Below are 26178 nucleotides of genomic sequence, written 5' to 3'. Positions count from 1 at the left end.
CCAATTTTGTTATATGCATAACAAGTCACATTATTCTTTTGAATAGCTTTGCCATAGCCTATGCCAATTTGTTTTCTACATTGATAAGATAGGTGTCCAAATCTTCCACAAACATAACATCTCACATTCATTCTGCAATTTTCAGAGTTGTGACCAACTTTGTTGCATTTTGAACATTGACCGGTGGGTGTGTTGATATTATGATAATTTCTAGATCTACATCCATTTTCTCTATGACCATACTTATTACAGTTAAAGCGTTTTCCATTGAATTTATAAGCATTAGGTTTCCGTACCGGTTTGCTATGATCCTGTGTGTTTCCAGTACCGAAGCTTTCACCAACTTCAAAGCCAATTCTAGAAGTGTCACCTTTAGGTTTTTGATTCTTCAACAAGTTACCAAGTTCCTCTGATCTTTTCTTGAATTTTTCTTTATGTTGATTTGCAGTATCTAGTTCTCTTTCTAAGACTTCTTTCTGCCCCATCAGTTCATTGGAGTCATTCTCAGTGTGCATCAGATCTGTCTTTAATAAATCATTTTCATAACTAAGTCTTGTGTTTTGATTTGCAGCATCACTTAGTCTTCTGGTCAGATCTTCTTCATTCTTCTTTCTATCTTCAATTTCTTTACAAAATCTCATAGTCATATCCCACATCTCATTCTTTGTTGTCTTGTTCTCTTGTTTCAGCTTGCTTATCTGATCATTAAGTGATTCATTTTCATCATTCTCATTTTGCATCTTTTCACAAAGTTCTCCTCTTGTTTCTTGAAATGGTAAGATTTTCTTGAAGTGCCTGAATGATATCCTGAGTTGCCTTTAGATCATCTTCTAATTTGATATTTTTTAATTTCTCTGCATCATAGTCTGAAAGAGCTTCTTCTAGTTGCTTCATCAGATTTTCCATATCTACCGGTGTCAAGATCTTCCTCAAGCTGTTAGGCTTTTGAAAATAGAGGACCAAGCTCTGATACCAATTGTTAGGATTTCCATAGATACTGAGAGGGGGGGGTGAATCAGTATCTAACCGGTGAGTATAATTTCTTAATTTAAAACATGTAGAGCATATTATAACAGTGTACCGGTATGCAAGAAATAATGCAATAAACATAATTAAAAACAACCACATGAAAAAAACACCATAACACAATGATTTAATGAGGAAACCCGATGTGGGAAAAACCTCGATGGGATTTGTGACCCACAATATTCACTTACTGACCATTAAGAGAATATTACTTACAAGAGGGGTCTGCACATGTAAGAAAGCCAACTGACTAGAGCTCACTGCTCAATGGGAAGTCTCACCGACTTACAATGATGGATTATACAAATCCAGTATCTTGTACTGCTTCAGAATAGCATCTATAATGCCAGATCTAGAACCAGTTTCTACTCTTCTTCTTACATAAACCCTTAACCTATAATTCACATAATAGGTCTGCCTTATTTCTCCTAAATATGATCTTCTATCTTACTTCTACTTCCTTCCAAAATGTCTACAATGATCTCTCTTATATATAAGAGTCATTTTACAACTTGCCAAGTCGGCTTGCAAAGGTTTTACAATAATAAAAAAAATATAATATATCAAAAATCCTGTCGGCCTCTGTGCCGATATGCTTCCTTTCTTTGTGTCGGTGTCGGTGGTCTGAGTGCCGGTGTAGAGTCTAATCTTGCTAGTGCCGGTGTAGTGTAATGCCTTGCCGGTGCCATAGAATTGTAAGGTTGCCATCAATGAAAAAACCTTCAATCATCTACAATGTCTCATTGGAGTGTGCATATGCCAACACTCTCTACTTATCTCTATTTCCCTACCCCCATTTATTTCTACATATTTTTCCATCTCTACTCTTTCCATTTAGGGTTGATTTTAAATGGTTAGGGTTAAGGGTATAAGGTTGAGTGTAGAGGATATAAGGTTTATGTTTGAGGAAATATGTATTCGGTTTGAGGATATAAGTTTTATGTTTGAGAGTACACAATTAGAAATAAAATTCATAATTAATTATTTGAACCTCTTTCCAAATTCAAATCTCCTCAAAATATTATTCAAAACATTCCACATCTAGTATAGGCCTCGTCCATATCCAATTTAGGATAAATTTGGCCCTATCTCTCTCCCTATCCATCTCAAACTCTCTCTATCCATCCCTCCATACCTCTCTCCCCCTTCAATACCTATCCATTTTTAATCAAAAGGAAATCTAATATTAACATAGATTCTAGCAAAGACCAAATATTTGTTATATCTCAGATTGAGATAAATTGTCATTAGTTGGTCAAAAAGATTTTAGTAATCCCAAATGGTAGCTATCTTCAGAGTACTCCATGAAAATCATAGAGAGTCACACCTATATTGATGCCATATTAATATTTTCCTTTAATGGATCAAAGTTTGAGAGCCATTTTCTAATAAAAATAGTTGACTTCCACAAGAACTAAGAAGTACCACCAATAAGAATCCTTCTAACATATGTTTTGAAAGAGAATCAAAATAAGAAAAATACCTTAGGTAAATAGCTATAATTCCACATTCCCTTTATTATCTCATTTCATTAATGCCCAAATCTAACAACATCAACTTTTGATCTTTACCCTAATTTTTTTCCTACCAAATAATTATTTATCTTTATCGTCAACCTCTTAACCACGAATCGTAGAATATGGAGAAATTTTTCTTCAAAATCATATGTTTTTACATCTAGACATTTGTTGGTCTAAGGCACAACCTTTATCACTTTGGGTGTTAAACCCCTGCACAACTATATGCTTCCTTGAGGAGGTCTACCTAGGAACTATGTGTTGGACTACCACAAGACCCCTCAACAACCTTTAAAAATAAAAATTTTAAGTAACAATTAGAAGAAGACACATATACCTCATATTAATGTGTCTTATCCTTTACTTGGGGATAAATTTCATGTGAGAAAGAACTTTACCACCTCCATTTTATCCTCTACATCAAATATTGTCTTACCCAAACTCATAGATGCATTTTGTATAATTTTTTTGAAAAGCATCTTCTCACCCATCTTTATCTTCCCACACATGTTCAATAAAATAAACTAGCATATGAATTTTTTTTTTTTTTTTTGGAGGAAGGGAGAGGTATGCTAAGAGAGATGGAGGGGAGATAGAGGAAAGTAACAAGGAAATGATAGACAGTAGGGAGGGAAGGTGGTGGAGAGCATGGCTAGATAAAGTAGAGAGGGAGGGAGTTAGAGGTAGGTAGAGAGTGAATAATGAGAGTGAGTTGAGAGGTAGATGAATAGAAAGAGAGGGAGAGGGTAGATAAAAATAAGTAGAGAGATATGGATAGGTAGAGAGGGGGAGAGAGGGAAGGAGGGATGGATAGCTAGAGATGGAGAGAGAGAGAGGAAATATATAAATAAGTAGAGAGAGAAGAAGGGTGAGATGGAGAGAGGGAAGAAGAGAGAGGTAGGTACATGCAAGGAGATAAAGGTATGTAGAGAGAGATAGAGAGATGCATATGTAAAGTAATAGAGTTATGGAGGGAGTGAGGGGATGTGCATAGAGAGAGGGAGAGGAGAAAAAGAGTAGAGAGTTAAGGATGAGAGAAATAGGTCTATATTTTGGGATAGATGAGAGAGTGAGTAGAGAGAGGTAGAGAGGGGATAGAGAAAGATTTATATGGAGAGAGATAGGTCTAGATATTGAGATTAATAAATAAAGAAAGATAGTGCTAATAGGAGCTTGCTGATTACTAAAATTTGATTGTCTAAAAATTTATAATTTTTTCTAAAACCTAGAATCTACATTATAGCTCCTAGGGATTTGAAATCACTCTTAAACGTCTTGTCAATATATACATAAAATATAACTTAAAGTATAAGAAAGGAAAAAAATGTATTGAAATGTGACTTAAAGTTTAAACATCCTAGATGTAGAAGAAAGTTTGAGAAATCTTTTCTTTGTATCAAAGATTTCAGATGTAGAAAAAGAAGACTATAACACCAATAGCTCTAGCCAAATTGAATTTAAAAGTGACTAGGTGTAAAGCGGAAAATCACGATTGAACACTAGTTGCTCTCCCCTCTTCCAACTCCAAGGAGAGAGAAGGGAGATTCACTCTAGGGTTGATGGTTTTCACTTAGGGGAGATACTTTACATTCAAAAGAGGGGTTGAAACCCACAAGATCCAATCCCACACAATGCAAGATTGGATGCTAAATGAGTTTCAAGGGTTATGACAACAAGGCTACCCTCTTTTGTAAAGAATGTGCATAGAAGAATTAAGCTAGGAATGCATAGAAAGTGAGAAAGATTTGCTTATAAACTGAGATAGGAATATAGTATGAAGCTGCGGACCTGTAATTAGCAGTAAAATGTCGATACGGTGCTGTCCTGCAAATTTGAGCAAAAGTTGGCAGGACGATGGCGCCCGGCGCCACGGTCCTCCAAAAAATCCGCGAAACGAAGGGGGATCTGTTCGTCTCTGCACAAGGATTCCAGATCTTCAATTTCAGCCGCGTACCTGCAACCTACACACAGAAAAGCAAAGACGATTGGGGGGTTAGGGATTAGGGGTTTGCCTTTAGGTCAAACCCCGGTTTTGGAATTAACCAAGAAATGAGCAATGCTGTAAATGTAAATGTCTGTAATGTAAAACAAGTACTAATACCTTGTTGTAAGGATGTTTGTATCCTTATGTGTGAAGGTATAGATGTTGTATGTTGTATGTTGTAGTAGTATGTTGTAAGTGATCTCCTCTTCAATGGTTGAATCCTTGTCTTGAATGCAACACTTAGCCTTGAATGGAGACTTGAAATGATCAATTGCTTGAAGGAATGCTTGAATGCTTGAGTATAGTTTCCATGCTTGTACACATATCACCTTCCTTTTCAAAATGGGAGAGGAAAATGTAGTTTATATACTTGTCAATTAGGGCAGATAGACTGATTTTCCCGACCTTAGGCCGACCAAGAAAGATAATTTTTCAATTTGCAAACATAAAGACCCGAAATCCAAAAGAGACCGGGCCCAAAATAGGACCCAGGGACCAGGGCGCTGGGCCCGGGACAGCAGGGTGCAAAGGAGGTTCAGGCCAGGGTGCAAGAAAATGCAGTTTTCAGTGTCATAATCAGGTTTTGGGGTCTCCATTCAGGTTGCGTGTCATGTCGCCATCGTGAAGACCGAAATGCAGTCGAAATTGCAAGTGTCACAATTTTAGGATGCTACATTTAGCCCCCACTTTAGCGGGAGTATAAGCGTACGCTCATACTTCCGGTAAAGTACAAGGGAACAACATTGAAAGACTTTCACCACGTCAAGGAGGCAAGATACACCAAGCCCCCAGTGGACTAAGGATCTTACGACTTCGATTGACAAAGTAAAAGGGAAGATCACGAGGGAGAACCATGACTGTCAGTAGTAAGGTTCCCTCACTATGAGTCATGCAAGAAAGATATCAAAAATTTTCAAGGCAAAGCTAAATTTGTCAAGAAATTTTCAAGTATCTTGAAAAGATATGAACGGGATGTATGCCCCCCTACGTTAAAGCGATCGCACATGCCTCATCGGGGGTGATTGCTTTAAGGTAGTGATACATATAAGAAAATGAAAAAGGGAAAGGAGCACGTTATCACAAGGATTTATCCCCCAAGTGTGAGATAAACCCAAGGATAATAGACACAAAACACAAAGCACGAAGTGACTTCGCTTTCCTCGGGGTCAGTATGCTGTATGATAATTCATGTATATCATATGTATGTATGCATAATTGTTCTTCATTCCCCAATCAAGGAAGGTCACCTAGAAGAAGGGAACACATGTGTCTTTTGAGTCAACATGAGAGAGATCGAGAGATCTCAATGCTTTGCATCGTCCTCAAGTAGACAACACTAAGGACAACAAATAGAAGAATGAGAATAACACATAGAAGAAGTAACGATAGAGGAGGAGAGAATCTGCTATGCTAATGTAACTAGTCTAGCACGTCATCTACCCCCCGATCTTGCTAATCAATGTTTCGGGAAGGTAGGGAACACGCTAGAGGAGGAACATCCAACACAGCAGATGGAGCTATCACAAGATCCAAACAAGGGCTATGTTCATATCCCAAGCCACAGTGTTCTTGTCTAGGAGCTAGGATAAGTGCTTTAGAAAATTCATTAGATAAATGGTTATCAATATCAACAAGTTCATATTCACTATCAGAATGAACAAGAGTAACATTTGCATCATGAATAACATTTTCATCTATATCATCATCAAGATTTATAAAAATAGGATCTTTAACTCGCACAGGATCAAGACCATCATGCATCTTATGTTTAGGAGATTTTGGAGAAAATGGAATAATGCTTGTTGAAGGTGTTTTTGGAGATTGCAAAGTTTGAGAAGCAGCTGCTTGAGCTCTAAGACGATGCTTTCGTTGACGTTCGCGTGCAGAACAATTTCGTCTAGTCTTAGTAGGAAGTTGAGAAGATTGAGGAGGAGGAATGTTCTCATCCTTATCACTTGGGTGTTTAGGTTGTGGTCTCTTAGGCTGGAAAATAGGAGAAGAAGAAGGTCTCTTCTCTCTATAAAAGGAAGGAGGAGGAACTGCTCCATATAAAGGAGGAATTTTTGGTTTAGGAAGGAGACCAAGTCCATCATGACGAGGAGGGATAGGTCTACTTTTAGGAAGTTTATTAGATATAGGCATAGTCACATCCATAGGGATGGGTTGGGAATCTTCTTGAGGAAAGACATTAGTTTTATCTTTCAAAGGAAGAACTTCCTTCTCAAGAATGATAGGGATATCAAGTTTAGGTGTTCTAGGTTCACTTAGAGATAGGATCATATCTGTTTTCCACTTTTGATAAGATTTGAAAATATGATCACTTCGCGAAGGAAGAGATTGGAATTGTTTAGGCCAAAAGTAATCAATAGGAACGCTAGAAGTTCTTTCAGCTGGTTTAAAGAGACTATGATTGACAGTAACAACTTCACCATTATGGGGAAATTTCAAACACTTATGAATAGGAGAAGCAATAGATTTCATGGAAGATAGCCAAGGATAGCCAAGCTTCACACGAAATTGTTCGGAAGATGGAATAATAGCAAAGTTCACATCAAGGGATTTGTTATGGACCTCAATAGGCAATGTAATAGAACCAATTGCAGGAGAAGAAAATGCATCAAATAGTTTCACAATCACATCTGTTTTGTCATATATCACTTGATTCAATTGCAAAGTAAAAAGAAATTCTTTAGTAATAACATTAACCATGCACGAAGGATCAATAAGCACTCCACGGCAAGGTGTATTCTTGACTTTTGCAACTATGTATAAAGGACCATCAGGTGCCCTAATGGTTTCATTGGAATCAAATGTGATGGAAGGTTCTTTAGGGTTTTCTTGCTGCTCTACAAAGTTAATCACATTCGGAGTCATAGACACAAGACCATCAGATGAAAGAGAGGAATCATTAGTCTCAATCGCATTAGAGGTATGAGAAGGTAAATGATCAGTAAAAATCTGAAGATTTTGATTAGGAGGAGCTACAGATGTATTGCCTTTATCATTCACTCCAGAAACAGAGATAGTATTATTATCAATCAAATCTTGAATTTTCCCCTTTAAAGCAAAACATTTTTCAGTGTCATGCCCAGGTTGACGATGAAATTGACAAAAAGCTTTGTTATCAAAATAAGGTGAAGTAATCTTTGCAGGATCAATTTGTCTTATAGGAGGAAGAGTAAGCACATTTTTTTCCAATAACTTATTCATAATACTATGCAATGATTCATTCAAAGGAGTATACTTTCTTTCTTTCTTGAAAAATTTAGAAATAGGAGACACACCTGATGCTGCATTCACATTGTTGTTGATGATGTTTTCATTGAATTTAATGGACTCTCTATTCAGTTTAAACTTCCCAAATGGTTGTTGACTACTATCACCCTTATCACTCGGAGTCATAGGATGTGATTGTTCCATTTGACTCACAGTCAGTTGATAATTGTGAAGAGTCGCACACAACTATTGGAAAGAAGTAAACTCAGAAAACAGAAGTTTGTCTCGAATGTCTTTTTGTAAATTAGAAATAAAGATTCTTTGAATATCATTGTCAGGCACTGGAAAAGAAATTTGAGCATACAAATGCTTATATCTACCAATGAAATTAGTCACTTTTTCTTTAACACCTTATTTACAATGCATTAAATCAATCAAAGTAACTTTAGGACTTATATTGTTTTGAAATTGTTGAATGAAAGCATATGCAAGTTGTTCGAAAGAAGTAATAGAATAAGAAGGCAACGAGCAATACCATTGTAGGGCTTTGTCTCTTAATGTTCTAGTAAACAATTTTGCAAGCAACCTTTGGTCATAGGCAAAATCAGTACAGATTGTTTGAAAAGTCTTAACATGTGTTAGAGGATCACCTTTACCCTTATAAAGCTCCAAATGCGGAATTTCAACATGTTTAGGGGGGATAGCTCGAACAATGTCAAGAGAAAGTGGGCTCGCAACGTCAAATGTGGGCACACTAAACTTAGATTGATTCATAGAGGCAATTTGTTGCTGTAAAGAGGAGACAGTTTGTGCAAGATTGTTAATGGTCACTTCAGTCGAAGAGTTCATATTAGACGTGTTAGATTGTGATGGAGGTGTTATGCTATTGAAAGAAGGTAGAGAGTAAGGTGGTGGGACATTATGATAGTTAGTCATAGGAGATGATTGGACAGGAGGAACACTACAAGGAGGAATGGAATGATTGAATGAATTGCCCCCTTGCGTCATGTTCATTTGTGGAGATATAATAGGGACACTCATTGAAGGAATGAATGAAGAAATCGGATTGAATGAAGGAAGAGGGTTGATTGAAGAAGAGGGATTGCCCCCATGACTGGTGATCATAGGAGGAATGTCTTGTATTGAAGTAGTCATTATGTTTGATGTAAAGGTAGGTATGCTAGCCATAGAAGTCATCAAAGGAATAGAATGATTGTCTTGAGTAGGAGGTTGTGTATAACCTAAGGTTTCAGCACAACTCTTCATAGGCATCACATTCGAATCCACAATGTGTGCAATACCACGCAAAATATCAATTCCATTCTTATCACTTTGAAGCATACGTTTTAGACCCTCAATTAAAGGAAGAGCTTGACTATCGGGGTATTCTTGAGACATCCATTGTCGAAAATCGTCAAATTGGTTATCCAATTTCAAAATTTGTTCTTCAGAAACCTCAAGGAGAGCTTCTTCATCATTAGGAGGATTAGAGGAATTACCCATGTCCTCGTTAAAAAGGCTATTCAAATTAGGTTCCATCTCCTCGGTAATTAAACCTCGGAAAGACTTAATTCTACGGCTTCGTCTAACGGGAATAGTGTAAGTAGGGCTTATTGTTGTAAAACTCATGCACTAGAGAGGGAGAGAAAATTTTGAATTTAGAGGTAGCAATTTTCAGTAAAATCAGCCAATCTTCCAGATTTAAGCTGTTAAATACAATCAGGACAATCTCCCGAAATTTCAGAAAAAATGTCAGGGACCGTGGCGCTTCGGAGTGCACACGGTCCCGACAAATTTTTTCGAAATTTGCAGGGATGAAAGTTATGATGATTTTGGAGCTAATCTGAAAAAATTGAGTGGTTTTACGATCTGTAGATAGGCCAAATTAAAGTTGCAATCTCGAAATTGAACCCTACCAAGATTGTCGAAAAATGCAAAATTTGAATTTTGAAAAAGAGAGGGAAACTGAAATTTTGAATTTTATGATTTTAGAGGGAATGTCAAGAGCAATGCAAATTTTGAAATTCAAAAGTTGACTCAATTTCACGCAAAATTCAATTTTGAAAGCGGAAATCAAAGTTGTTGTAATTAAGCACTTAATTTCAAAAGTCACAAATTGCAAGAATTTGAATAAAGCACTGAAATTTCGAATGAATGCAAACACACTTTTCAGATTTAGGACTGTGAGAAACACAATTTTGACACAAATTTCAATTTCAACAATTTTTGAATGATTAGAAGCCTCAATCAAAGCAATCGCTAGACCAACTTTGACTGTAATTTTGAAAGTGTTAGATTTGATAAAATCAGCCAAAATTCTGGATTTTAGCAGGAAAATACAGTAAGATCTCGCTCCCGAAATTTTGGAAAAAATGTCGGGGACGATGGCGCTCGGAGTGCACACGGTCCTCGCAACTTTTTTCCAAATTTTCAGGGATGAAAGATATTGTGATTTTATTGCGGAATCCAAAGTTACAGCTGATTTGGAGATGTTTTGATCAGTGAAATTGTCGGACAAAGGTTGAATCAAGAGGGTTTTAAAAATTAGGGTTTTGACACTTAACCACTTAATTTTCAAAATTAAAGCATAGATATGAATTGATAATTTGTAATAGAAGGGCAGATCTGAAACAAGCATTAACATTTAGACATTTCACAAGTTCAATTACTAAAAAGAAAATTTAGGGTTTTTATGCAATCAACCTCTAAAATTTGCAAAAGATCAAACATGGAAATGTAATCAAGGAATCCAATTTTCAGATCTAATCATGAATAATCAGAAAGGATGTTCACGTCGGGTTCACCAAAATGTAAAGCAGAAAATCGCGATCGAACCCTAGTTGCTCTCCCCTCTTCCAACTCCAAGGAGAGAGAAGGGAGATTCACTCTAGGGTTGATGGTTTTCACTTAGAGGAGAGACTTTACATTCAAAAGAGGGGTTGAAACCCACAAGATCCAATCCCACACAATGCAAGATTGGATGCTAAATGAGTTTCAAGGGTTATGACAACAAGGCTACCCTCTTTTGTAAAGAATGTGCATAGAAGAATTAAGCTAGGAATGCATAGAAAGTGAGAAAGATTTGCTTATAAACTGAGATAGGAATATAGTATGAAGCTGTGGACCTGGAATTAGCAGTAAAATGTCGATACGGCGCTGTCCTGCAAATTTGAGCAAAAGTTGTCAGGACGATGGCGCCCGGTGCCACGGTCCTCCAAAAAATCCGCGAAACGAAGGGGGATCTGTTTGTCTCTGCACAAGGATTCCAGATCTTCAATTTCAGCCGCGTACCTGCAACCTACACACAGAAAAGTGAAGACAATTGGGGGGTTAGGGATTAGGGGTTTGCCTTTAGGTCAAACCCTGATTTTGGAATTAACCAAGAAATGAGCAATGCTGTAAATGTAAATGTCTGTAATGTAAAACAAGTACTAATACCTTGTTGTAAGGATGTTTGTATCCTTATGTGCGAAAGTATAGATGTTGTATGTTGTATGTTGTAGTAGTATGTTGTAAGTGATCTCCTCTTCAATGGTTGAATCCTTGTCTTGAATGCAACACTTAGCCTTGAATGGAGACTTGAAATGATCAATTGCTTGAAGGAATGCTTGAATGTTTGAATGCTTGAGTATAGTTTCCACGCTTGTACACATATCACCTTCCTTTTCAAAATGGGAGAGGAAAATGTAGTTTATATACTTGTCAATTAGGGCTGATAGACTGATTTTCCTGACCTTAGGCCGACCAGGAAAGATAATTTTTCAATTTGCAAACATAAAGACCCGAGTCCAAAAGAGACCGGGCCCAAAATAGGACCCAGGGACCAGGGCGCTGGGCGCCCTGGTCCTGAAGGACCAGGGCACTGGGCGCTCTGGTCCCACCTCCCGGGACAGCAGGGTGCAAAGGAGGTTCAGGCCAGGGTGCAAGAAAATGCAGTTTTCAGTGTCATAATCAGGTTTCGGGGTCTCCATTCAGGTTGCGTGTCGCGTCGCCATCGTGAAGACCGAAATGCAGTTGAAATTGCAAGTGTCACAATTTTAGGACGCTACACTAGGAAATCACAAATAATGATGAAGTCCTTGACACTTGGATGTAGGGTGAACAAGAGTTAACATCCTAGAAGGTCTATGGATTCCGGAGAGCCTTCTTAATACATAATAAAACCCCTTAAATTTCCCCTGTATCACAATGTAGCATAGGTTAAAATGTATGACATTAAATCACCACTAAGACATCCCTACAACTAGTCATAGAATAGATAAAACATTAGCCAAATCATTAAAAGTATGACCCTTACCAAACTATGGAAATTGAAGTTAAAAAAGAAAATAAGGTCACTCACACTTACTAGGGGAAAGAAGAACAAACCTTATCTCGCTCAACTATGAGCACCACATAACTTAAGAGATGTAACCCTAACTACATGCATCCACCCTAACAAAACCTCCTTGGGTATAAGAAATAATTACATTACTCATGAGATAACCTAACTGCAACTAAAAACTAGATACTTCTACTATAATGCAACATAGTGTAGCTAGATAAGTACTATCAAGTCATCGAGAAAGTAGTTGTACTAAAATAATGGGTAGAAAACAACAAGAAAAGAAAAAAATGACTACTATAATAAATATTGTCATTGTCAAGGAGTTTACAAATATCCCTCATATCTATCGCACTCTCACTTCTTTTCTCATACTTGCTAATGCTATTACTATTCTCTCCTCCTCTTGCTATAATCTATTCCCATAAACTCAACCTTCCACAAATAATTTAACCCTAGATTCTTGGTATTTTGCCTATAATTTATCTCTATACATAAAAATCATGGTTACACCTATCCTTGTTTTCACATAAGATAAACCCTATTCTAAATACAAAGAGTTTATATTTAAAGAACTATAGGTTGACTTAGATGGGACATTTTCCAAGGTGCCAATTGACATTACCTACATAGAGGACATTCAAAAATACATTCAAGTCTCAATTTCAGAAGTAGATCACATGAATTTTGAAGAAATCAGGTAGAGACTTGTACAACTAGGAACAATAAACATGTAGAGGAAGGAAATTGCCACCCTCAAGATGACAAATCTTAAGAGACAAATATAGCCTCACGCTACCTCACTTTACTAATGCTCTGGTCAGTTAGGGGATAAATAACATGAATAAAAAAACAACTAAACTAATATATTAAAATTATTGAATACTAAAATACACAATATAATAACGAAAGTCTAACTATAAAAAGTATATAAACAAAAAATAGATTATATCATAGATTCGGTTCGGTTTTGGGTCCATGACGCTAGCGCGCATGGGGATGTCTATGCACTGCGTTGTTGTCTATATTGATAGAGGCCTGAAAGCATACCAAAAGCATTCCAAAATCCTCTCTTAGAAATGCAAAACCTATTCACTACCTGCACACACTAAGATGGGGGAAAATGTTGGGGCTGTATAGGGGTTTGCCTTAGGAAAACCCCTGTTTTGGTATTTTCATTGCCACGAACAACTAGATTGATAGAATAGATAAAAAGATAAACATAATATAAACAAACCTTTCTTAATGGAAGAAAAATCCTATTATATATGATGGAATGATAAAATGATAGAGTAATAGAAACAAACTCCACTTAATGGACGAAAACCCCAATTGCTTGAGATATAAAATTAAATAGACTAAATGAAAATAGACAATAGATGCATTGGAATATTTGCTAGATATGATAATGTAACATTAAGAATATGTGAGATAAGAGAGATTAAAAATCACTTTAGCCAAACCCCTCTCTTGAGATAAGAGTGTGACAAAGATCAAGATGAGATCATTGCTGTGAGAGTTTTAAGAATGCAACAAAGAGTTCAAGATGATGAGAGACATACCAGATATTTCACAGATTTCTTTAGAGCACCAAGAGACCAAAAAGACCAGAATAAAAATAAATGAATAAGAGAATGAGCTTTTAAATCTAGAAATGAACGCAAGTGACTATTTTGGATGCACCCAAGCCAAGGGACACACGTCGTCGAAAGGATGGCACCTAATATGCCATTCTAGATTTGAGAATTATCGAGATGTTAGTGCACCACACAGATGTCTGCGCACCACACTTTTGTCCATCCAAATATAACCCTAATAAAGGTTTTAGGAATATTGGCAATGCTTTGTCTTTAGAGGCCATGATGTCAAAATGATAAAATCATGATCATGAACCTTGTCATTAATGCATTGGGCGCCATGCATAAGTGTCATAAATGCACAGGGTATAATTTATGAGACTATAATTTGTCCCCACTTTAGTGAATTGATTGACTCAAGAGATCAAATACGCTAAAGTAGTCCAGAAAGATAAATTCATTAATATCATGCAGAGAAATAAATGCAATTACTATTTAATAAAAAAGATATTGCAGAGGCTACAAAGGTCATCTAGGCACATACGAAACATGCCCCTAGTACTTGTCAAAAACTACAATGTTTAGTGTGACAATCTGATGTAGCCATAATTCGGTGGGTCCTCATAGAGAATAGACCAGATCATACAACAAGAGTAACACAACAAAAGCAACAACAACACATTGAAAAATTATAGAATCAGATTTTTGCACCTTCATATATTCATTATAGATCATCCATTAATCAACCAGTTACACGCAGGCTAACATGCCAGAATACAACTGGTAACCAACCGGTTACATGTAGACTAACAAGCTAGAATACAATCCATCCAGATCTCTGAGAGACCTCCAATTATATATCTCATAACTAGGAACTCCTAAACCTTTAACTTCCTCCTAAGGATCTCATATAACAAAATTCATACCCTCTGGAACATATCCGGGTCGACCACAGAAGATTACATTTACCAAGACAGGAAAATGAAACATGTAAATAGGTCAGCCCCAAAAATGAAAGGAAATTCCTCCAAAAAAGAACAACCAAGGAGTGCGGATCAACAAGAAGGTCTACCAAGGGCTCAGGATAATTGAGAAATACCCCAAATAGATCCACATGTCAAGAGATCACTTCGCACAAGAAACCAATAATTAGCCATTAAGGTCAAAAATTGCTCTGGGAACTAGAATAGTCAAATTGGAAGCGACGTCTCATCGATAAAGAACCCAAATAGATTGATAATCTAGAATTAAGCATAAGAACACTTCTAGAAACCAAAAATCTAATCCACAACGAAAAGTAACGAGCTACCGGAAGAACATAGAAACTAAAACATTGAACTTGAACAAAACAAAACTGAAAGGAAATATTTTTTCTTGATGCAAGTTTGCTCATTGATTGGGGATGCTCCTGCATTAGACACCCCAAGTAGAAAGAGATGTTCCATCGAAAAGAACTCAGGATATAAAATCCATGCTCATTTATGATCGAAACATCTTCTTCATATGCAAACCTCTTTCTTAGCTCCTCCGGAACCTCAACCGGATTCTCTGACTCTCAACTCTCTTTATTTATTTTTCCCTGCTTCAGACCTGCACACCGTCTTTGACTGATTCTCCCTTTCTTCTACAACTCTAATTTATTTTCACTACAAGACTTCATCAGGTTTGCCACCATAACCTTACTGCCATTTGGTTTCTTCTTACTATCAGACTTATCCACCAGACCCTTCTGCAATTCCATGCCACCCTTCGGTATAACCTCAACAACCACTTTCTCCTTACCACCACTCTTTTCAAGACTCAGATTCATCACTTCCTTCTCTTTCTCCTTCAAAGAAGCTAATGTGGACTTCTTCCCATCCTTCTCAATAGTGATCAGGTTTCTTCTATAGTCATAGATAGCTCCTCTATCAAACTGCCAAGGTATTCCTAATAAGACATGGCAAGCACTCATAGATAAAACATCACACAAGACCTAATCCCTAAAAGGTCCAATATTAACACTCACCAAACACTGCTCTTTTACTTCTAACTTTTTCTCATCTTGTAACCAACTTACCTTGTAAGGACAAGGGTTCTTAAGTCTCTTCAATCCAATCTTCACTACCATCTCCTCAGATACCTAATTATTTGTACTTCCACTATCTACAATAACCTTGCAACACTTACCACCTGATTTGCACATAGTCTAGAAAAGATTCCTTTTCTGAGTAGGTCTAGTATCTTCTTTACTCTACTCCATCATGACTCTTGTGAATATAAGGGATTCTCTTTTCTCTGACACCCATTCAATTCCGGTAACTCCAACTTCCCGATCCTCATTTTCCACACAACTTCTTGCCATTCCCTGCTTACATTCATAAAATATATGTCTGGTTTCTCTACACTAAAAACATATGCCTGAAAATTATCTGCTACTACTGCCACTCCCTTTCCTCTATGTTTTCTGATCTAGTTCTTTATTCCATGTAGGTTTTTATTCTTCTTCAACACTCTTCTTCTATGTACTTATCTGTCCCCTGAATCTCTCCTTACCTCTAGGTTTATTCTGCTGTCTTCTCCTCACCTTCTCCTCAACCTTCAAAAAATACTAGTAAGCTTCCTCAACTGTGGAAATCTTCAACATACTCATCTCATCCTGAATGTTAAATGCAAGTCCATTTATGTACCTCACCACCTTTTCTCTATCCATCTCTCTATGTCCAGATCTGATCATTACTTTATAGAAATCCTCAATATAATCTTTCACAGTCATGTTTCTCTGCTTCAAGTTCTGCAACTTCTTGAGAGGCTCCAACTCATAGTCTCCCATAATGAACTTAGCCTTACATCTCGCTACCATCTATCTCCATCGAGTGATCTTCATTTCACCATTATCTACTCTATCTCTTTGCAACTCTTTCTACCATAAGGCAACATGCCCTTTTGATTTAGTTTATGCCAACCTAACCCTCTGTGGGTCCTTAACATCCTCAAATTCAAAGTAGTCCTCCAACTCTTTGATCAAATCAATCAAATCCTCCAGATTCAACATCCTAGAAAAGTTTGAAATCTCCACTTTATGTATTTTATTTGCTTGTGCCACTGCTCTCAGAAATATTTCTTCTCTTCAGTCTTTCGGTTTTTCAACCTCTTCCACCTCAAGCTCTTCTCTAGTTTCTTCATATTCATCCTTAGACTCTGGATTCCTCCGCAAACCAACCAAGGCATTCCAGATCTCATTCCTCATCTTATTATTGAAATCCTCCATCATCTGCTCTACCCTTCGGGGGTTCATCCTTCTAGGTGTCATCTTCTCCTTTGCTTCAGCGAACTGCCTCAACTTGGTGATATGACTGCAGGTTTCAATTGCCTCACACTCGGTGATCTATTTAACACAGTTGTAGCCTACCTCCACTCGGCGATATTTTCACCCAAATGAATGCCTCAAGGTTCGCAACTAGCTCTTCCACCAACTGGTTCATAACGAGCTCTGATACCACTTGATGCAACCATAATCTAGTGGGTCATTAATGAGAACATACCAGATCATGCGACAAGAGTAACACAACAGAAGCAACAACACCACATTGAAAAATTAGAGAATTAGATTTCCGCACCATCATATATTCATCATAGATCATCTGGTAATCAACCGATTACATGTAAGCTAACAAGCCAGAATACGATTGGTTACCTTCAGGCTAACAAGCCAGAATAAAATCCATCCAGATCTCTGAGAGACCTCCAATTATCAATCCCATAACTAGGAAATCCTAAATCTTGAACTGCATCCTAAGGATCTCATATAATAATATTTATACCCTTTGGAACATCCAGGTCAGCCACAAAATATTACATTTACCAAGATAGGAAAATGAAACGTGTAAATAGGTCGGCCTCAAAAATGAAAGGAAATTCCTATAGAAAAGAACTAAGGAGCGTGGATCAACAAGAAGGTCGACCAAGGACTCATGATCATCAAGAAAGACCCCAAATAGATCCACACGCTAAGAGATCACTTCATACAAGAAGAAATCAACAATTAGCCATTAAGCTCAAAAACTACTCTGGGAACCAGAACAGTCAAACTGGAAGCAATGTCTCACCGGTAAAGAACCCAAATGGACTAAGAATATGAAATTAAGCATAAGAACACACAGGGAAATCAAAAATCTAATCCGCAACAAAAAAGCAACTGACTACCGGAATAGCACATAAACTAAAACACACTGAACTTGAACATAATGAAACTGAAAGGAAATATGTTTGGTTGATGTAAGATTGCTCATTGACCGGGGATTCGCTTGTATCACAATCCAAAGACTACAAATAGATCTAGAATCACTAGCACAAAAATGGAAGAAACTGCTTTGATGAGAAGAATTCTTAAGAAGCCTTAGTACGAGTCAAAATTAAAAAATCCGATAAAAATCGAGTATATGCCCCTGTTAGACACAATGTGCCACCGAGAGGGGGTGAATCAATGGTACTCAAATTATTTTCCCTTAAAATTCTAAGTATATGTACTAGTTAACATATTAAATCTAAGATAACCTACTAGTATGAAAAGGCTAGATTACTCAATGCAATCATACACAAGGAGACATCACATAATACAAGAATATACGAGGAAAACCTAGGATGGGAAAACCTCGGTGAGAAATGCTGCTGGAGTCTACTGTCTCAATCCAGCCTCATAATGAATTTATGATTACAATGTTTAGGGAACCAACCCAAGGAGCACCAACCCATGATTTAGGGCACCAACTGAAGGAGCTACAACCCCTATACCGAGCACCAACTTAGTGGTCTACTATGAGTATATTCAAATACAAAAGTAATAGTCTTGTTACAAATGAATTTTGTAACACTTCTGCAAATCTCTCTACTGGATCTTCTATCTAGTTCACTGCCAGTTCTCTGCTAACCCTTTCACTACTGCAACCTTACTCTCTGCTGCATCTACATTGGTTTAGTCTCTATTTCTTCTTTGCTGGTTCTCTCTCTGTCAGTTCTACTCTCTGTTGGTTCTGCACTCTACCAGTTCTCTTGACTCTCAGCTACTCTGCTACTCTCCACCGGTACTACACTCTTCCAGTTCTATGCCTTCCTTGCCTTCCTTCACTGCAGTCTTCTGCAACTCTTCTCTGTCGGTATGGTCACTATCAATTCTCTCTTTTGTCAGATCTAATGGCTGACTGGCAGTTGCCTCACTGATGCCAGTTGAACACTTCAACCCCATTCTTCCTCACACTCAGTCTCTTCTTCTTCTTCTTCTTCTTCTTGATGAGCACTTGACTAATTTCACTCCTTCAATAACAATACTCTCTCATCCAGCTGCAACCTTCATCGATTTTGGCTTCCATATTTATAAACTAGTTTTCCTGCCAAAAACCAGTTCAAACTCCAGGTGGTTAGGGTTTCCTCATCAACCTTGAGGAAAACCAAATCCAATTTGATCTGACCACATAGATTGATGAACTGTAACTCATCAATCAACAATGCTAGTGGCATGCCTTCTTGATCACACCTTCTATTTTTAGCAACCTGCATTTAATCTATCAGCAGATCTCTTGGTTGATCACCAAGAATGGATTTGCATTCTCCTTCCCCTACCTTGATCTATTCAATCAGTTTGTGCTGGAACTCGACTATCCATTTGACCTGAAGCCACAAATCTCTGCAACACATCCTGTAAATCTCACAGTTGACATAAATGTCAACCTGGCACCATCTACCTCATCGCCTAATACTTCATTGACCTGTGCATGCATGCTAATTCACCTCCATGTGGCTCTCATGTTGGTATGGATGGTATCACTGACCAACTTCATTACTGGCTTCATCTACTAGCTTTCTAACCCTGCCGGTTAAACCCTTAACCGGTCTGTCATCACCTTGCACTCAGCTTCTCTTCCGATGGAACACTCAACCAGTCAACACACTTGCTAACCTACCTTAAGAACATCCTTATCAGATGGAAGTCTTCTTCATCTACACTTTGATGCATTACTGGTGGACTTACATACTGGTAAACTCCTTGACAACACCATGTCATCAACCTTCAACTATTTCAATCTGAGGCATCTGCATGCCAATTGCTCTCTCTATCTATAGCCACCCAGCCTTGCCACCTTCATCATCAAACCGAACATCATTTCAACTAGTTTGTCAAGGTGACCAACCCATCACTCTTCATCTGTCCTAGCAACTCATCATACCTTCTCTGTTGGCCTAGTGCATAACCCTAATTTCATTCACTTGAGGCATATTTGTGATTCAAGATAGATCTGGTGTGGGCCTTTAAACACCCTCCTTCAACACTTATATCTTATCTCACAAAACTATGATGCACACTTTGCATAATAGGAGATAAGCTCCACTTACCAGTGGTAGTGGATCCTTGTCATCTGCATCCTACAATGCACTCATGTGGCTTCCCTATTTGTGCAACATATTTTCAAACGGGCACATGTGATTCGGTTGGGGAACACTCATTGTTAGTATTTGTTTCAATTGGTGACTGAATCTTTATCCAGTGGGAGTCCTGCTTTTCTACATCCACATAGTGTACTGGTGACATGTACATCCTTCTCCTCTAGTGTTGATGTGATTCTTGATAACATTCTACCTCTTCATCACAATCAATATCCAAGCATCTTGCTAATCCTACTTGTACACTAGGCATAAGCTTGCCAGTCAGCAACTAATCACTATCAACACAACACCTTACTAGTTGACATCCTTTCCTTATTGGTGACATACTATATCGATAACCTACAAGACTAGTTGACATCAATAACTACATATCAACTATATTCCCATACCGGTTGTTCTCCTATACCAGTTGACACACTCTATCGGTAACATGCAATGCTAGTTGACACACTCTACTGGTAAACTGCGATACTAGTTGACATTAATGACAAATCAATGCCAACAATCTCCCCCTTTGGCATTGATGTCAACACATGCAGTATCTGACATACTACATAATCTCTCTCCCCCTTTGTGTGATCCAACTCTCCCCCTTTGTGTGATCCAACTCTCCCCCTTTGTGTGATCCAACTCTCCCCCTTTGTGTAATCCAAGGAATCTCACACATGTAGTATGTGGTATACTACATAATTTTTCTCCCCCTTTGATAGCAATGTCAAAGGGCACTGTCAGAGTTTTGCTCCTCCATGTATCTACTGGGCACTAATAGAAGTCTTTCTTCCCTTTTTCTTTACTAGATGCATCTCCTCCTTTAACCTTCATACTTTGTTACATCTTCTCAAGTCACAACTCTTGAGATGGAGGGCTCAACCATCAACTAACACCAATTGAGCATACTAAACTGATACTAATTGTTCAAGCACTCAATTGCAGAGGGATGTGTCAGTGAATACTACTTACCTACCACTCAGACTACACCACCTCGCATTTGATCCAAAATTTCTTTAGGATCAACTGTGATTTTACTATGAATACAACCAACCAAATGAAAAGTAGATACACTTAATCATGAAATTCTCTTGCGTATTCTTATAAAAATTTCTATCATCTGTAGTTTAGGCAGTCAGTACCATCACAAGTTCAAGCATGTTGGCTTAGTATTAAAAACCCTTGAACTCTGCCTGAGTCATACATCTCAGGTCCTCAATGGCTGTTAGGTCCGATGCCGGGGCTCCAAACATCTCCATATTCTAGTTGAGTTGTGCAAATGTGATCATCTAATGATCTTTCAACTCCCTTATACCCACCACAACCTATGACATGGTCCTAGATGTACAAAATGCCATACAATATCATCATCATGCCATAAATTAAGCCGAATAGCCCACAAAGGATGCATCCAAACAAAAATAGCAACTGGGCCATCATATGTCATTCAAGTCTTCATCAACACCACCTGAGACATAAGCTCCTCATTCCATGCTACCGGGGATAGTGCAATGATCTCTAGCCTCATTGTCTTACATAACCTTGAAGTACCTGTTAGTAATCATATCGATAAAATCCTATATATACCGGTTTCCTGTACCGATCCATCATCACTACCATAGCACCTTCCTGTAACTCTTGACATTTTGTGTCACTTTGCATCTTATTCCAATTTGTTAATCTCCATCTATCATCACATGTAGTAGTGATCCAAATCTGATCTGTAGGTGTGTAGCCAAGGCCACCACTACACACACTTATCATCTCATTTTCTTCCTTCATACCGACAACAACTTGTTCTTCCATATGTCCTTCTTTACTGAGGGGATGAATGATAAGTTCAGTGTACTACTCCCCCTAAGGTATTGCATCTCCTTTAGGCCTTAGGAGATATCACTTGTGCATTGAATGCACAGTGTCGGTCCATCATCTTCCTCCTCCACACTTACTTGGTCACATTCTTCTTCCCATTTTCAGTCTTGGAAGAAGGTATTACCTTCTTCTATTGATGGGTCCTTGCACTACCAAATTCTGCATCATAATCGAAAGCAGTGCTATAGTAGCACACAACATCCATCCCAACCTCATGATTGTGGAATCTCTTAACATACTGGTTTGACCATCTTCTTCTGGTCATGTTGTTGTGACTGACAACCGCAACCAGTGAGCCTCTTGATCCTGCAAGGACATTTCTCCTTTGGTTTCATGCAGGTCTCTAACTTCCATATGCTCTATATCCATTTCTATATTGAGCATAGCTGCTATACCAATGTCCATATGACTACAAGATCTTCTTTTTGCATTCCAACTCTCTATGGCCAAATCTATTGCAGTTATAACAAATACTATTTCCATAACCAGGAGAGGAATTATGCATGTTTCTACTCCTTGAAACATTTTTCACATTTGCATGATATCTATGAGATCCTAGATTGTTCCTTTTGGATCCCTTTCTACATTCTTCTGCCCTATGACCATGACCATTACATGCAAAGTAATAACTAGAGAAGGAAGATTTATAACTTATAAATTTATTTTGCCATGCATGGGGAGACCTTACCGATTTAGTATCTCTATTTCTTCTTCTCTAGGGATGGATCCTAGATTGACCATGCTCTACAACACTTCCATCTGATCTCTTCTTTTCCCACACTTGTTTTGTTCTATGGGTGATAGCATTTCCTTGTCCTCTATCAGTAGGAGGTCTTCTTTACTATCTTCTCATGTTCCTTCTTCTCATGAAGCTGTCTTCTCCCATCTTCCCTTTTCCTTTGGGATCTACATTGTTCCTCCTTCTTGCAACACTAGTCTTCATTCTTGTCAACAAGTCTTCATTGGTTGTGGTTAGATCTACCTTCTTCGGAGGAGTATTCCAGACAGTGAAGGTTTGTCTCTTGTTTTCTCTATTTGAGGAGACAAACATAATTTCATTGTGGGGGACATTCTTGCTGTTGGAGCATTCACCGACACCACTTCCTAATCCTTTAGTGTCCTTGGCATGCTTTTTCATTTTCAACATCTTGTCCAAGGCATCACTGCTGCCATCAAACCGGATTCTCACCTTGAGATCATCCTGACACTTCTCAAGGTAATTTTGGAGAATCTTCATTTATCCAACTAGTTGCAGTTTTTATTTATCTTTTGTCTCTAGCTCAGTAGCTATATCACTGCACCAACACTCCTTGGTGCCTCCTTGTTGAGTCTTCAACTCTGAGATACATTTCTCAGATTCTTCAAGGCATTTGATCAACCTGTTCTCCTCCACAACAACAACATTCTTGAATAGCTTGTATTAATTTCTTACTCTATTGAGTTCTTCAAGTGCATTTAAAAGTTCTCCTTCAAGATCAACTTCAGCTTCCTCTTCTTCTTCACCTTCACTATCACTTCCAAACACATCTTGTTGGTAGGAGTGATTTGCATGATTAGTTTTTTATGTGTGCCTCTCATATTCTGATTCTTGAGCCATGAAGAGGTGGGTTCCTTCATCATCATTGGTGTGGTCGTTAGAAGATCTGCCTTCATCATCTGCATATACATGAGATGCATTTCTCATTCTATCTTCACAAGCTGGTTCTGCAGTAGTAGGCTCATTTCCATAGAGATTCTTTAGTATATCCCATAAGATTTTTGCTACTCTGCATCTGTCCACCTATGAGGAGATGCCATCTGATAACCCATAGAATATGGGATTCATTACTGCATCATTGCAACAATTTCTTCTTTCTGGCATCAAAATTGTTGGGAGGACTGACTTTACAAGGACAACCATTTATAACAGACATCCACACATCAAACCCTAGGGAGGACAAGTAGAATTCCATTCTGCAACTCCAAATGGAATATTTTGAACCATCAAATATTGAAGTAGGGATTGACACTAAACAAACCATTGTGTCCTTAAGATAGAATCTACCCCTGCTAGAGAAATCTTATCAACTAGGAACCTAGGGCTCTGATACCAATTGTTAGACACAATGTGCCACTAAGTGGGGCCTGAATCATTGGTACCCAAATTATTTTCTCTTAAACTCCTAAGTATATGTATCAGTTAACATATTAAAGCTAAGATAACCTATCGGTATGCTAAGGAGAGATTACTCAATGCAATCATACACAATGAGACATCACATAACACCATAATATACGAGGAAAACCCAAGATGGGAAAAACTTTGGTGAGAAATGTTGTTGGAGTCTACTGCCCCAATCCAACCTCACAATGAATCTTTGATTACAATTTTTAGGGCACCAACCTAAGGAGCACCAACCCTTGATTTAGGGCACCAACCCAAGGAGCACCAACCCAAGGAGCTACAACCCCTGCACCGAGCACCAACTCAATGGTCTACTATGGGTATATTCAAATACAAAAGTAATAGTATTGTTACAAATGAATTTTTTAAAACTTCTACAAATCTCTCTACTCGATCTTCTATCCAATTCACTACCAGTTCTCTGCTCACCCTCTCATTGCTGAAACCTTACTCTCTCTTACACCTACACCAGTTCAGTCTCTTTTTCCTCTTTGTCGGTTCTCTCTCTGTCGGTTCTACTCTCTAGTGGTTCTACACTCTCTCGGTTCTCTCGACTCTCATCTTCTCTGCTGCTCTCCACCAGTACTATACTCTGTTGGTTCTATGCCTTCCTTTCCTTCCTTCACTGCAATCTTCTGCAACTCTTCTTTGCTGGTATGGTCACTACTGGTTCTCTCTTCTGTCAAACCCAATGGCTGACTAGCGGTTGCCTCATTGATGGTGGTTGAACAGTTCAACCCTATTCTTCCTTACACTCAGTATCTTCTTCTTCTTGATGAGCATTTGATTGATATCACTCCTTCAACAACAATACTCTCTCATCCAGCCATAACCTTCATCGATTTTGGCTTTCATATTTATAAATTGGTTTTGCCACCAAAAACTACTCAATCAGTCTGTGCAGGAACTTGGCTGTCCATCTGACCTTGAGACGCAAACCCCTACAACACATCCCATGAATCTCGTAGTTGACATAAATTTTGACCTATCACCATCTACTTTACCTCTTGATACTTCACTGACTCAACATACCGACCTATGCATGCATGCCACTTCACCTCCACGTGGCTCCTGTGTTGGCATCCACCTCTCCTAGGTTATTTGTGTTAGTATGGATGGGATCACCAACCAAATCCATTACCGGGATCATCTACCAACTTACTAACCCTATCAGTTAAACCCTTAACCAGTCAGTCATCACCTTGCACTCAACTTCTCTTCTAGTGGAACACTCAACCAGTCAGTACACTTGCTAACCTACCTTAAGATCATCCTTACTAGATGGGAGTCTTTGGCATCTACACTTTGATGCATTATGGGTGGACTTACATACCGGTAAACTCCTTGATGACACCATGTCATCAACCTTCAATTGTTTCCATCTGAGGCATCTGCATCCCAGTTGCTCTCTCTATCTGCAACTGCTCAACCTTGCCTTCTTCATCATCAAACTAGACATCATTTCAACCGGTTTGTCAAGGTGACCAACCCATCACTCTTCATCTGTCCTAACAACTCATCATGCCTTCTCTATCGGTCCAATGCATAACCCTCATTTCATGCACTTGAGTCATCTTTGTGATTCACCGACAGATCCAATGTGAGCCTTCAAATACGTACCTTCAACACTTCTATCTTATCTCACATAACTATGATGCACACTTTGCATAACAGGAGATAAGCTCTAGTTACTGATGGTAGTGGATCCTTGTCATCTACATCCTGTAATGCACTCATGTGGCTTCCCTATTTTTGTAGCAAAATTTCAAATAGACACATGTTATTCAGTTGGGGCACACCCATTGTCAGTCTTCTCTTCAATTGGTGATAGCATCTTTATCCGGTGGGAGTCCTGCTATTCTATATCCACATAGTGTATCGGTGACCTGTACATCCTTCTTCTCCAGTGTTGATATGATTCTTGATAACATTATGCCTCTTCATCACAATCAACATCTAAGCATCTTGCTCACCCTACTTGTACACCGGTCATAAGCTTGCCAGTTGGCAACTACTCACTATCAACACAACACCTTACCAGTTAACATCCTTTCCTTACCGGTGATAGACTATACTGATAACCTACAAGA

Source organism: Cryptomeria japonica, chromosome 7, assembly GCF_030272615.1.
Source record: "Cryptomeria japonica chromosome 7, Sugi_1.0, whole genome shotgun sequence".
NCBI lineage: Eukaryota > Viridiplantae > Streptophyta > Pinopsida > Cupressales > Cupressaceae > Cryptomeria > Cryptomeria japonica.
This window is presented reverse-complemented; position numbering follows the sequence as displayed.